The sequence below is a fragment of the Gavialis gangeticus genome, unplaced genomic scaffold, assembly GCF_001723915.1.
Source record: "Gavialis gangeticus isolate Ggan-Ray unplaced genomic scaffold, GavGan_comp1, whole genome shotgun sequence".
Taxonomy (NCBI): domain Eukaryota; kingdom Metazoa; phylum Chordata; order Crocodylia; family Gavialidae; genus Gavialis; species Gavialis gangeticus.
Genome location: NW_017728993.1, coordinates 61,854,694 through 61,868,469, shown reverse-complemented (window position 1 = coordinate 61,868,469; position 13,776 = coordinate 61,854,694). Strand labels below are relative to the sequence as shown.

The 13,776-nt window shown below is 48.3% G+C and overlaps 1 protein-coding gene across 3 annotated transcripts in view; it reads left to right on the top strand.

The window, feature by feature from the left end:
- Positions 1–13,776, top strand: part of BRINP2 (BMP/retinoic acid inducible neural specific 2) — a 55,448-nt gene that overhangs the window by 8,913 nt on the left and 32,759 nt on the right. Inside the window, exon 1 of one of the 3 annotated variants that reach the window (XM_019501835.1) lies at positions 698–832. The exons of the other annotated variants lie outside the window; for them this stretch is intronic. The gene's annotated coding sequence lies outside the window, so the exon portion shown is untranslated. Of the gene's footprint in view, positions 1–697; positions 833–13,776 lie in introns of those variants that run through there. 3 annotated transcript variants of the gene reach the window in all.

Genomic DNA, 13,776 nt, shown 5'->3' with positions numbered 1-13,776 from the left:
CACACAGACAGATGTGCAGGCAGAAGCACAGATCCACACACTTGAATGGACGTATGCAAACCCATCCAACTGGACAACCATGATCATAGACTGACACACAAGCCTACTTACATGTGTGCACATCCACACGCTCACCCACCCACCCCCACTAGTTATATATACTTATTTTCACCTCTCAGTACCCTAGTGGGTGTACCCCCACAGAAACAGAGTCCCAGTGTCTGCCTGTGCCTCAGATAAACTAGCAGTGTTCTCCTCCTGCCCTTCCAAGCGTTCTGTATGGATGCAATTGGTGCTTTTCACGTAACTTGAAATGCTGATGACAGCAAGAGATGGATCATACTGGCTTTGCAGGCAGCCAAATTTACAGCAAATGTGTTAGCTGCCTTTTTCCCCTACCCTCTTGCACATGGGTCTGGATGGCAGTGCTCAGGCTGCTTCAGTCGGGGGCCATTGGTGCAATGTCACATTACATAGCACATTTTGAAGTAAAAGCTGCACAGAGAGCCTGAGCTGACCCCATACTGTCATTGTTCATGGTGGCAATGTCTCATGTCCAGCCCCCGATAGGAAATGTTTATGGTGCATGCACCAGGGCCAGCACACCATCTGTCACACACTGCTAGAGGAGCCCAATGCATAGTGAAATTTTTGAGTTTTGCATTGTTTCCCTCCTTCTGTGAATCCTAGAGCCCTGTCTCCTCAGGAGAGGCGTGATCAGCCTACAGAAATGGACAGTCACATATGGTGCACTTGGCTGGATCTGTTTGTTAAGGATGCACTCCTGCTCTGGGCCCAGACCTGGTGTGGATGCTACTGATTGTCTCATGAGGTGGGGCTGTAGGTCATAATCCCGGGAGGATCAAATGCCTTGGGTTCAGTGCCATTTGGCTCAAGCAGTTTTATCATGTGATAGTCCTAATGGGGTTTGACTTAGCCCACTCAGGTCATCCTGAAATGGGAAGAGACAGGGCAGCCTCTTTTGCAACCTGGCCATGGGATTAGCAGAGCCCTATACAAAGCAATGTCAGAATCACTCTCCCTCCACTCCTGCTTGTAGCACTGAACTTTGCTGGACACACCCACACTTTTGGTTGCCTCCTCCCATCTTCTTGTGAAGCCCAGAAGCCATGGGACTGGGAAACCAGGATACCTAGCTCAGTTAGTAGAGGGGGGGTTGTCAGGAAAATGGGGAAGGGGTTTCAAATTCAAACTCTGCCAATGTTGTAGTGCAAAAGTACAAAGTCAAGCAGGATTTGTGGAAGGGAAGGCAGGGAACAGTACTGTGGCAAGGAAGTTGGGCACCTGGGGCAAAGCCCACCCTCACCCCATGCACAGATCCAGAGGGCACAGGCCCCACCATGATTACCTAGGAGTGCATGCAGCAGCGGGAGTTGTCCTCCCCCCTCATCCCTGCAACCCCCAAACAAGCTGCTCATGGCTCCATCCTGCAGCCCATCCCAGCTGGGCAGTGCCTGTTGGCACCCCTTGTTTCAGTACCTGGGGTGGTTGCCCTGCTTGCCCCCCCACTTGCTACAGTACTGGAAGGGAATATCCATTAGGGTACAACTGGAGGTTTTACTGACAGAGGACACAGACCCTGCAGGGGCTGGAAGGTGGTACATGGGTATTCTTACAGTGCAGAGTAACACACTCTACAGATGCCCAAATTAAGTATTCTGGGCATGAGTACAGGGGAAAATGACTCCACAGGCCTCCTTGCTACTAGACCATTTCTAGTACTCAAGTTAGCACATTTGAAGCTAGTAGGGTACCTCTGCATTACAAATCAGCAGGGTAAATATACCTTATCTGGTGCATGGTCTTGAGAACACCATTGTAGACTTTTACAAGAGCAGATTGTGATCTCACCTAGAAGAGTTGTAGTTGATTCTTGGATGCATCCCTGAACCAGTCTTTCCCCCCTGCAAGCCCTGTACATATCAGTGACCAACAAAAGATGGAACACCCACTCCATTTGCAGCAGTTTGCCAGGAGGATGCTTGGGCACTGGCACTGGGTACAGGCTAGGGCTATGATCTGTAGCCACCTGACTGTACCCCTCTCCCAAGACAATCATCTCTAGACAGAGCCATTTTGTTCAGCTACATAAGGTATAGTTTAACATGTTAAAGAGAAGAGCTGGCACGGCTAGTGGGCCAAGCAATAGAAACCGGAGATGGTCAGTCATGCTCTCCATCATAAGGTGTCCCTGTCAGGACACCATAACAGCTGATGAGTCTAAGTATGACCCAAGGACAGGTTTTCCATACCTGGATATGCTCAGTATTCTCCTTTCCCCTTCTCAGGCCCCAATTTGACTAGATTCTGGTTTACTTTTTGGTCCGGGTTACCATCACCTAAGAAAGAACTCAGCCCAGAGGTAGCATGGATCAGAGACCTAGATAATAAACACAGTCCATTTCCATCTATACAGCAAGTCACGGAAGTTAAAGACACACCAGGCTGGATTCTCTAGTCTCTCTCTCTATTGCAGTTTGGTTCCTTGTAGCATGTAAACCAAGTTTCAACTGTGCCAAGTAACTGAACACTTGAGCACCTTGGGTGGCAGTGGTACATGGAACAGTGTCAGTGCTGTTTTCTTTTAATCCCCTTTTGCCATGGGTTTGCACCCAGGGCTGGTGCCCTAGTTGCTCCTGCTTCATTAGGTTACTGAAGACTTACACTCAGGCTGAATTTCATGAAACTTGGCCATCCCCTCTCCCTTCCTCATTGTCAGCTCATCCCTTTCAGCTTGTGCACTACATCTCTCTGCCTGGTTTTGTCAGCCAGTGCACTCTACTGTGCTGCCTACATGCCATCTGCTGGAGCTGGCAGGACCGTCTGTTCCCTGCTTTTTGGGGAGCACTGAAAGAATGGCTTCTCCCGACAGGCACCAGCACCGCCCAGGCTTCTTCTCTGTGACAGCCAGACTGCCTCTGGGGACCCCGAGGCTTGGGTTCTTAGATGACAGAATGTCAACTGGATCCTGAAGGTAATCCAGGGGCATCTTTCTGAAATACCAGCTGGGCACAGTGCTGTGGCCAAGAAGATCATAGTTGGGAACAAATAAAATCTGGAAATTCATACACAGAGAAAGTCAAAGGAGGTCATGTAGTCAAGCTGATGCAGAACCATTATAGCTCTGTGGACAGCAATGGGACCCTGATGGTTTATGCCAGCCAATGTGGCCCGGAGCATGGAGAGAAGCACACACCCCATATAAAGACTGGAAGTAACAGGATGGACTTAAGCAAGGGGAATTTAGAGGGACTATCAGGAACCATCTAATAGCCAGATCCATTAGACCGTGGAATATACTCTCTAGGGAAGGAGAAGGAGCCCTATTACTAGAGTCATTGAGAGCCAGGCTAGACAAAGCACTGGAGAGCATAGCTTAGGGAACAATCCTGCCCTAGACACACTAGGAAGAGATGACCCAATAGGTTTTTCCACCTTTAAACTTCTATTATTTCTGCTGTTTGGCAGGGAGATACATGTTTGCCTGCAGGACTGGAGATCTGCTGTACACAGGCCTGGGTCTAGGATGCTGAGAGACTCTTAAATTAAAAGGATCTTGCACCCACTGGGATTAGTGGAGGCCTGCACTTCCCCGTGTACCCTGCCCCTTGTAAGAGTCAGTGTAAGGGGATGAAAATGGGGGTGGGAGGGAAGAAAGAGAGAGAGAGAAAGAAGCCGCAGCATTCTTGGCACCAGGGCAGTTCTGAGGCAGGCCGTATTATCCCAGCAGAGCCTGCCATACATCAAAGCACTGAATATATGGCTTGTCAAAGGAATATCTTGCAAGGAAAAGGATTGGGGGGAAAAAAAAAAAGAGGGGGACGGGAAAGGAGCTTTTCAGCCTGTTAGACTCTAAACTTGCCTCCCCTCTTGGTGTAAGGTCTCTGTGCAAGCGTTCCTATGCATAGTTGCACACATCTGTGTGGAGGTGCATGTTTTCCAGGTGTTTTAGCATTTCTTTCCCCTCATTTCATAACTCCACTCTTACTGCCCTGGACTTGATGACCTAGTCACACTAGCAAACCCAGCAGTAGAGCATGTTAGCATGCGTTTGACAGAGGTGAAAGCAGAAGCAAAAAACAACAACCCCCACAAAAAACAAAATGAACAAACAAATGGTAGGCACACTGAAAAGGAATTAGATTCTACTGAAGCCAGTGGGAATCTTTCCTGGCACTTCAAGTTTTGAATCAGGACCATCATAAGATCAGACATAATCCATTAAACTTTAACCAGGCCATGATGGCACTCCAGCCACCTACAGTCTCCCTCATTTGAAATATGTGGGGGTAGCCTGGACAATACAACACATCTCTCCCCTGTCTAAGACAACACTACAACATATATGCAAGCAGTGTTTTGGCTTCCTGTTAAATACTGGGCCCTGTTCTACTATAGTGGCACCTTTAGCCCTAATTTTGGATGGGTCCTCCCTTATGCTAGGTGCTATGCAAACCACACAGAATCACTCCAGAGAACCTACAAGCAAAATAGACACTGGGTTGGAGAAAAGCCAGAGGTGAAACATCTTACCCAAGTTGCACATGACAGTGGGGCAGATGAGAACAGGACCCAGGTGTTCCAAAGCACAGACTCGTGCCCTAATATAAGACTGTTATTCCTCAAAGTAGTTAGGAGTTGTGACTAAACTCACTGGCATTGCACCCAGCAATTCGCCATGAACCAAGTAGGACAGCTGGATATGGGAAACAAAAAGGCCCAGGTGCCAAGGAGATTTCACAGAGTGTAGTACTGAGAAGTGCATCTCATAAAAATTACCTCCACATTCATCATCCTTCAATGATTCCACCTCAAGCATATTGAGATTGCAAGTAAAAAAAAAAAATACATACATATTTTTTATATATATATATATATATATATATATATATACATATATATATACACATACACACACACATACATACATACACACACACACACACACACTCTCTGTGTTGCAAACCCACCTGGGATCATAGGGCATTTGTAATACATACTTTTTTGTCCCATGATGCGCTGGAGATCTGCAGCTTTGGAGCAGGCTCAATTAATTGAGTGTGCTCTGTACACAAGCCAAGATGAACTGTGCTGCACTGTGCAGTTGTATAAGTGGCCAAATGTGCGTCAGCATGCAGAAAGTAGCGGCGGTGCACTTTTGAGCTAAAGCACCATCAATGTGTTTTAGTTCAAAAGTGCGCCACTGCCGTTTTCTGCACGCCGATGCACATTTTGCCACTTACACAACTGTCCACAATGCAGTGCTGGGCACTTTTCAAAGTATCTTCTGCTGGAGTGCTTGCATGTGTAAAAAGGCCCTCAGAGGTAAATGCAGGGCTTCCATCATAAGCAGTCAGAAAGATTCTGCAGGCCATACTCAGCCACCCTATAGCCCAGGTAATCCACTGCTTACCTGTGGTATGTCCAGGTGTCACTGACTGAAGCCAAGGAAGATTTCCATTTTATGATGCGTACGGTGAAATAGAATCCAGCTTCCTTCCTCATACCTGGGTTGTCTTGGCAGGGGGAATGGGAAGAAAAGCAATGGAGATGTATATGAGGCTTTATCATCTGCCTAATCAGCCTTGAATGACCACTGGGAGTGGGTCTTTTCAGAAGGAAGGTTTTACATGGAAAAGTACACTATATTCTGGAAAACTGTTCCAGCTTTTGAACCAAAAGCCAGTGGAGCCAATTCTTCCTTCACATGTTGTGGCGAGGATCAGGAGCCATTGTACTGTGGTCAATGGAGTCAGTGACTGGTTTTAAAGTGTATCTGGCCCAAGATTCATAAGCGAGTCTGAGGATATGCTAAGCCTTGTTTCTGGATTGCAGTGTGGCACAGGGCCGCTTAGGGTGTCTATATAATGTGCGCTTAGAGGCTCCCAGACAGCTGCTCTAATTAAAATGCTGCAGTGTCACGTGCATTAAGCATCCCATGTCTCGAAATGGCTGTGGAGGCACTTTAACTAAAACTCAAATGAGCTTTAGTTAAAAAAAAAAAAAAAAGTGCCTCCATGGCAGTTTTGAAATGCAGGACACTTAATGCATGCGACAGTGAGGCACACTGGAGGGTTGTAGTTAGAACGCTCCAGCAGCCTCAATTAATCAAGTCTACTCTGACATTGCAATTAGAGTGTGGAGCATGTGTATAGGCATCCTTAAGGTCTAGGTTACAAACCATGCCCCATCTTCATTTAGGGCTAGCAATACAATTATTATATGGCTTTCAGATCACCAGGTTGCAGTAGCTGTCATAGCCATTACTGGTTAGAGACCAGGCCTTGTACAAAACAAAAGACTGAAGACTCACTGTACAGGTCTCCAGAGCTGTATTATTACAAGAGGGGAGTGCTCAGCATGCTTAAGTCTTTAAGCCATCCTTTGTACTACTCTAAAGAGGAGCCAAAGTTCCTAGATCCATAACATGGAAACACAGCTGTGGATTCAGTCCCTTCCAACCTGTGGGCCAAACGCTGTTGTCAAATATTTCCTAGCTTCTGGACCCCAGGCTACTGGTGGTTGTTACATTCAAGTTCTAGAAGCCAGGCTCCTGAGAGGGTGGACAGACAGCCCCACAAAACTCACACTTAAAGTGTAAAGGTAGAGCTAGAATGAACCATAGACCACCCCCACAGTGCTTGAGCTACTAGACTGTCCTTTCTAGGAGCATTGCTTATCCTTGAATATGACAAGCAGAGACTCCTGGAAGGATTGGCAAAGGCGATGACTTGTGAGAAGGGCAGGTGATAGGAGAGGGGAACTTTCATTTTGTAACTATCCCTCCCTTGTCCTGGAGATCTCTCTGAATTTCCACGTGTCACCCAGCCGATTCCACAAATGCCACAGTGCAAGATGCTTTTTGTGAATAGCAGGAATGCTATTGTATGAAAATACTTAGTAGGCGGGCTGTGGGGATACAGTCAAGAACTAAATTTCTATTTAAGCCAGGGCTTTCAACTCTAGATGAACCTTGCAGGGCCAGGGAGGTGTGAATGATACAGCCAGGGTTCTGACCCCATCCAAACCCTTTAACACAGAAAGGTGACCAAAGAGTATGAATGGTTCCCGTTAAGATTCCCCTTAAATCATATGCTGCTGGAACAAAATAGATTAGCAGAGACAACAGCTAGCACTTCCTTGGCCCTATGGACATGTTAAATAGCTGAGGAGAGATTTAGGAAGAGTAACTTCTGGCACTGCCGCATGTGATGCCATGAACTGTTGCACACTCCACGTGCAGTGTTTGCAAACACACTAATGAAGAGCTGACTTTGTTTCCCCTTGGTCCCCCAGAGTCTAATTTTCAAAAGCAGCTGCCTTGATTAAGATAACTAAATAGAATAAGTGGCCAGAATTTCACAAAATTTCAACACACTGAGGACAAGTCCAAGCATAAGCATCCCATTGGGAGCTTTTTGCTCTGGGTGGATCACTGCTCTCTCTGCCTGGCACAAATAGTGAGTATTTAGTCAGTGTTTTCCGTTGCTGAAACAAGTTTGTGTCTCCACAAGGGAATTTCACCGCTCCCTAACCCTTCCCTTTCAACCCCTGGTACTGGCCGATTGCCAGCATAGAAGGAACCTTCTCTTAGCACATAGTGTCTCAGTCCCTTGCAATCCTGCATGTGAGCAGTACCCATGACAGGTCCCAATACTAGCCTTAGATGGGAAACTGAAGAATAGTCTAAGGGTATGTCTATATCACACAATGTGGCTCTATGCAGAGATGCCCAGGCTAGCTTAGGTAATGGAAGCTATACAGCTTGGGTGAAGTGCCATGCTAAACACATGCTAATTAGCCCTGCTGAGAAACTGAGTATGTTAGTTTGGTTAGAGCACCAAAGGCAGGTACAATACTGTTTTTGGTGCTCAAACTATAGTGCTATGCAGAGATGCCTGCGCTATTGTGCCCTGTAGGCATACCCTTATTTGTCCAAGGCCACAAAGAAAAATCTGAAAGAGAGCACAGAATTAAACAAGCTCCCAGGATACTGCTTTACCCCCTGGAGTATCCTGCTTGCCAGCAGCACTGCAGTGGGACCCACTGGGAAGGCTGAGGAATCCCCGTGTTGATTTCTATGGGCACAAAAGATACTAGGCCTGTCAGTCTCAGGTAGCAACTGCAGAGTCCAACCTCAGCTTCTGAACAGGAGTCCTTCTTCACCCAGGATTTGTAGCAACTAAACTTGTTAAAGAGCTTACAGCTGTCATGATGCATCACCTAGTTAGTGGTCACTCAACTATATGCAAAGCACTTAGACGATGTCAGGAAGAGAGTAGCATTCTGTGACTAACATGACTGTTGAGGAGTTTGCAAACCAGCTACCCCAATACATGAGTCAGAGCAGTGAAAAGAGGGAATTGCTCCAATTGCTTCTCGGAGTAACTAAAATCCTAGGGTTGGATTCTCCTCACATACCTACTGAGGTTTACACCTCAGTCAGCTGCTTTCTGCTTCTCATGCAGAGAGTGACAGAAGAATGGAGTCCTCTTCTCTAAGGAAGTCTGGCAGCCTCCAGACCTGCTTTGGTCCTGCTCACCTTAACAATAGCACCTAGTGGTTCTGCATTCCCAAAGCCCCGGGGGCTGCTGGTGGAGAGTTCTCCCCACTTCTCCCACTCTCCTGAGCATCCTCTGCCTATTCCTTCCCCACAGTATTGCCCCCGACCTCCATCTACCATGGAAGTTTAATGCACAAGCGGGTCACAAGCACCAACGCCTGGCTCACTGTTGAGTTTACTGCAGGAAGCCAACCCTGATTGGCTCTGACACATCACTTCCATCAGTCTGTTCCACTAACTCCTCAGTTGCTTAAGTCCATCTCCCCTTTCCTCCCTCCCCCCAGCCTGCTCTAAAGCTGTGAACTGAAGAGACAGAGAGAGTCAGGGGTCCAGGAATGGACTCTTTCAAGCATGCTCTCCCCTGACCAGCACACACCCTTGCTGGACAGCATCAACTTTGTGCTCTGATCCAGAGAACAGCCTTATTCCCTCAACAGTAAGGGGAGAACTCATGTTCCGACTTCCCCCTCGCTCAGCAAGAGCTTTGGTTCAGTGGATGGAGCACTCCTATTTCCTACCAAGATCAAGATCCCACTCTCTGCTTAGTGGGCACGTCTACTGTTCACTAGTGTGCCTTTAGTTTAGTACTTGCTTAACAAAGTACTAACTAAATGTGCAGTAACTAGAGTTACTGCACAGTAGTGCTGGCACATGTTTTTTGTGACACTTACTGCACATTAGCCTAATTACACTGCACAGTATGCTATTAGCGTGGTTTTTAACCCCCATGTTACTGCGCAGTGTTATTAGGTTAATGTGCAGTAAGCATCTCATGTAGATGAGCCCAGTGTCTCCATTCCCTTTCAATGGAAGAGATTTGAGATACCCAAGCCAGCAAGTCTCCTGGCCCTGAATCAACCTTGAGGCAGCCACAGGACTCTTGCCAGGGCTTGCATTGTGCTCTCAGACAGTCAGCACCACATACAGTTGCTTGCGTGTTTATTTCCTCCCCTTCCCTGCTGCTGAACCCTTGGGGAGAGATGATCACTGCAGTGAATTGTTTGTTACATTTTCCATTCAGCTGCCTCAGCAACACCAAGGGAGCTCAGCACACCAGGGCCCACAGGAGACGATAACTGCTCCCTGTTTGCACATGCAGAACCAACAGCAAGGGAGCAGGGTGCTGCTTCAGTCCTGGTGTGCCTGTTGCACAGGCAATGGCTGCAGGGCCCTAGCACAACAGATCTTGCACTGGGACAGATGCTTTCTAGAAGTAGGGGCCCAAGGTTTCAGTTGCATCACACAAGATGGCCAGCTGATCTGGATGACCTGGAGGAACAACTTACTGCTCTGATTTCATGCAGGGTAGGCAAGTAGGTGCTACCTGCCCCATTCCTGCTCAGGTGGCATGTGTCCATACCTACACACTATTTGGGGCCATTTAAAAAAGGTGAACATTTCAAAAGGGCAGCAGGTGTTATGTTCTAATACAGGGGTGGGCAAGATACAGCCTGCGAGGCCCCTAAAAAATGTAGAAAATAAATATTTATCTGCCCCTGGCTGCCTGTCAAAGATGACAGAAACCAGGGGCAGTAGGACCCAGGGGAAGCTCAGTGGGCTCCCACAACAGTGGGGCTGCCCGGCCCCACCCCCCAGCCCGGGCTTCTGGCCCAGGAGCACGTGGCTGCCCCAGCGCAGTAACCTCAGGTAAGTGGGGGGGAACCCGGGCAGGGAAGGAGTGTGTGAGGGGGGGGGAAAAGAAGCGGCCCTCCCCTACCCCCTGGCCAACACCCCGCACTGCAGCTGCTCGCAGCCTGCATGGGGCTGCCTGTGCCCACTCTGGACAGCCCCACATGGGCTGCAACCGCCTGCAGCAGGGAGTGCTGGCCATGGGGCAGGCAAGGGTCCACTTTTCCCCACACTTAGCACCAGCTTCTTCCCTGCCGGCGAGCAGGGGTCAGGGCTGTGCGCTGCCTCCGCCTGTACCATGGAGCTGGAGGGCACTGGGAGCAAGTTGTTGGGGAGCCAGCAGGAGCACAGGGCGCGCACCAGTGTCCCAGGGCCAGTGCAGGCAGGGCCCAGAGCAGGGTGGCAGGAGCGCAGGGTCCCAGCCAGCAGGGGCTCTATGGAGCCGGGCCAGCTCCCTGCTCTCCCTGCTGGTGCAGCCCAACCCAGCTCCACAGACCCCTGCCAGCCTGCGCCCCTTTTTGGGCCCCACTGGTGCTGGCCCTGAGACATTGGTCCCAAGATGGTGACCAGGGGGTGGGGCACCTGTCAAGGGGCAGGGCTACCCAGGTAGCCCTCGACAGCCTGCCAAAACTGGGTAAGCAGCCCTCCACCCAAAATAATTGCCTGCCCCTGTTCTAATAGTTACTGGTTGGCAAGCTTGGAAGTAGCAAAACTACTCCAGCTTTAACCCTGGATGAACAAGGTTTGTATTGTACTAGTGTTGGCCACATAATAGTTAGAACATAACAGCGGCTGCCCTTTTGACACCTTTCCCTTTTGAAAACGTGCCAAATGTACCCATGTCCTTACTCAGAAATTCCATTGTTTCCTACATCTGCAGAGAAGCTTCCAGTCCAGACACACTAGAGCGGGGGGATACATAATAGCCCATGGGCTGGATCCAGCCTGCCAAGCAATTCTATCCAGCCTGCAGCAGGTCCCTTGGACCTGCCTGGCCCAGGCACAGGGGGCAGCCCAGGTTTTGGCGCATGCAGCTGGTCATGCTGCGGAGTAAAAATGGTGCGGCAGCCAGACTCCGCTTCCCAGCAGCACCCACAGCAGTGGCTCCTTCCAGCTGCCACCACTAGTATCTCCGCTGCCACTAGACCTAGGCCTGTTGGCCAGGTACCCCAAGCCATCCACCCTGCACCCACTGCTGGGGTCCTTAGATAAGCAGGTGGGAGTCCTACCTGGCACCCCTGCAGGCAGAGCATGCCCAACTGGGCAAACGGGATGGGGCCACAGGCAGGGAGCAGCGTCTGTCATCAGGATGGGTGGGCAGGGCCAGGATTGCAGGGTGGTGATACAGTGGGGCTGAGGCCTGGGACACAGCCACGATCCACTCTCTGTACATCCCTGCCTGCAGAAACAGCACCCTTCGCAGGATATGGGGAGTGGATTGTAGCAGTGCCCCAAGCCCCAGTCCCATGCTGTCACCATCCCGTGATGCCAGACCTGCCTCCCTGTCCTGCTCCCGAATACTGCTCGCTGCCCGTCTTATCCGCCCAGCCAAGCATGCTCCACCTGCAGGGGTCCCAGTCAAAAAAAGAAAACCACACAATCAGGTTCTGTTTTGCAAATTTCTCTGTTTCTGAAAAAGAAGGGGCAAAAATTTTGAAGATGTCTGAAATATTCATTCTGACATTTTCAAAATGGAAGTTTTATTTAGAAAATGCCAAGATGTTTCCCCTTTGACATTTTCAGATTTCTGCCTTACTTTTAAATGGCATTTTGGGCTTAATAACATTGACCTAAAAATGTAAAAGATAGCAGTTTTGAAAATCCATTGATTTTGGACTTGGAGTTATGCAAGTGAAATATTTTATTTGGGGTTCAAAATGGATTTGGGGTGGCCCAAAGCCTTTTTCATTTAAAAAGAGGTTTTAGTTCAATCAAAACTAGTCCCACCCCCCTTCAAAATCAGATACAGCCAGCACACCAGAAAAATCCATTATTCATGCAACATCCCTCAAGGATCAGGGCAGGATCATTCTCTATCCAGCCTATTTTGTTTTGATCAGACCCATTTGATATTACTCTAGCAAGAGAACATCAGTCATTTCCTTTGGGAAACGCTTACACAGCCTAGTGGATCTCATTGTTTGGCAACCTTCTGATGTCCTGCCAAAAATGGCCCGGGTTAATTTCATTCCAGCACTTGGCACCATGGTGATGTATGTTATATAGAAGAGCATCCTCCTGGCCATATCTTACAATACATTTCAGTACTCACAGTCTCTGCAATACAAGGGAAATACTTGATCCTCACACTGTATTTTTCACTCAGTGGTGCATGAACAACATATTTCCGGAATAAACCAAAATTGAAGGGAAAAAAAAAAAAAAGAGAGTAAAGAAAGCTACCACACGGGTTGCTGGGGGAAAGAAAGATTGAGACCTGGAGAGTTTTAATTTTGCTTAAACTCAGAGTAGTTTCAAAGAACTCTAAAATGAGTCTCTCGTGTCCCCCATTTATTGTCTTCCCGTGACTCCATCTCAAATCTTCAGTCCGGGGGAAAAAAAAAAAGGGTTGTCTTTAACTGCTCAGTCACTTTCCAGGATTCACAAGGGCCAGGTAGTGAGCCTGTTATACCAATAAGCAGTAACTCACTTTAATACCATTGGAGCTACTCCTAAAAGCTGCAGTGTTGCAGCACTAGTGGCACTGGGTAGTTTTCCCCACCTCAAAGATCCAGCTCCTGGAATGATGTAATGTAGTTAGACTCATAGCTCTCACTTACAAAGCAATTAATTTGTAGCCCTGATAGTTGAAGAGGGAGAAGATGACCCTAGAAAACATGATCCAAGTACACCTTAAATTCTTCAGACCAGAAATTAAGCCAGACTCATGATTCTTGAGCACTTTGGACCAGAGAACTGTAAATAAGGATTCAGATTCTGGCTCTGCATAAAGACAGGTTCTTTGACTCTTACCACCAGTAAGAAAGATGCACTCATGGGGAATTGCTGGTCAGTTAGGCTAATAATACACAAGTTAGAACAGAATCCAGATAAGTCCTCTGTAGCTCTGCAAGGCCTGCAGTGCAGCTGAGAGAAGCCAGTCATCACCCACATACCTCCAACCCAGACTTCACAGTGCAACTTGGTGGGGGGACACCCAAAACCAAACCAACAAAATGCATCTTGCCTCCTGATTCTTTAAAAATAGGAACAAATAAGCACCATCATCATTCAGCAACTCCCGAGAGGCAGGACCATCTTTGATCTTCCTTCCCCTACCCTCATGTCTTGGTCCTTCATCTTTCACTGGGCCTGCCTGGTGCTCTGCACATCAGTGGGAGGCGAGTGGGCTTTGGATCTGGCCCATAAGGAAGCACCATCCATGAAAGGGCAGAATTCTCAGCGGCTAGCACAATGTCTGCTCAGCTGAGGGGAAAGAACTGGTCCTGGGGGTACAAGGTGGGCAGTAGAGATACTAGTCCCGAGAACCTAGCAAAAGTGATATTTCATAGTTTCATAGTTTCATAGATTAAGGGTCGGGACCTAGTAGATCTTCTAGCCCG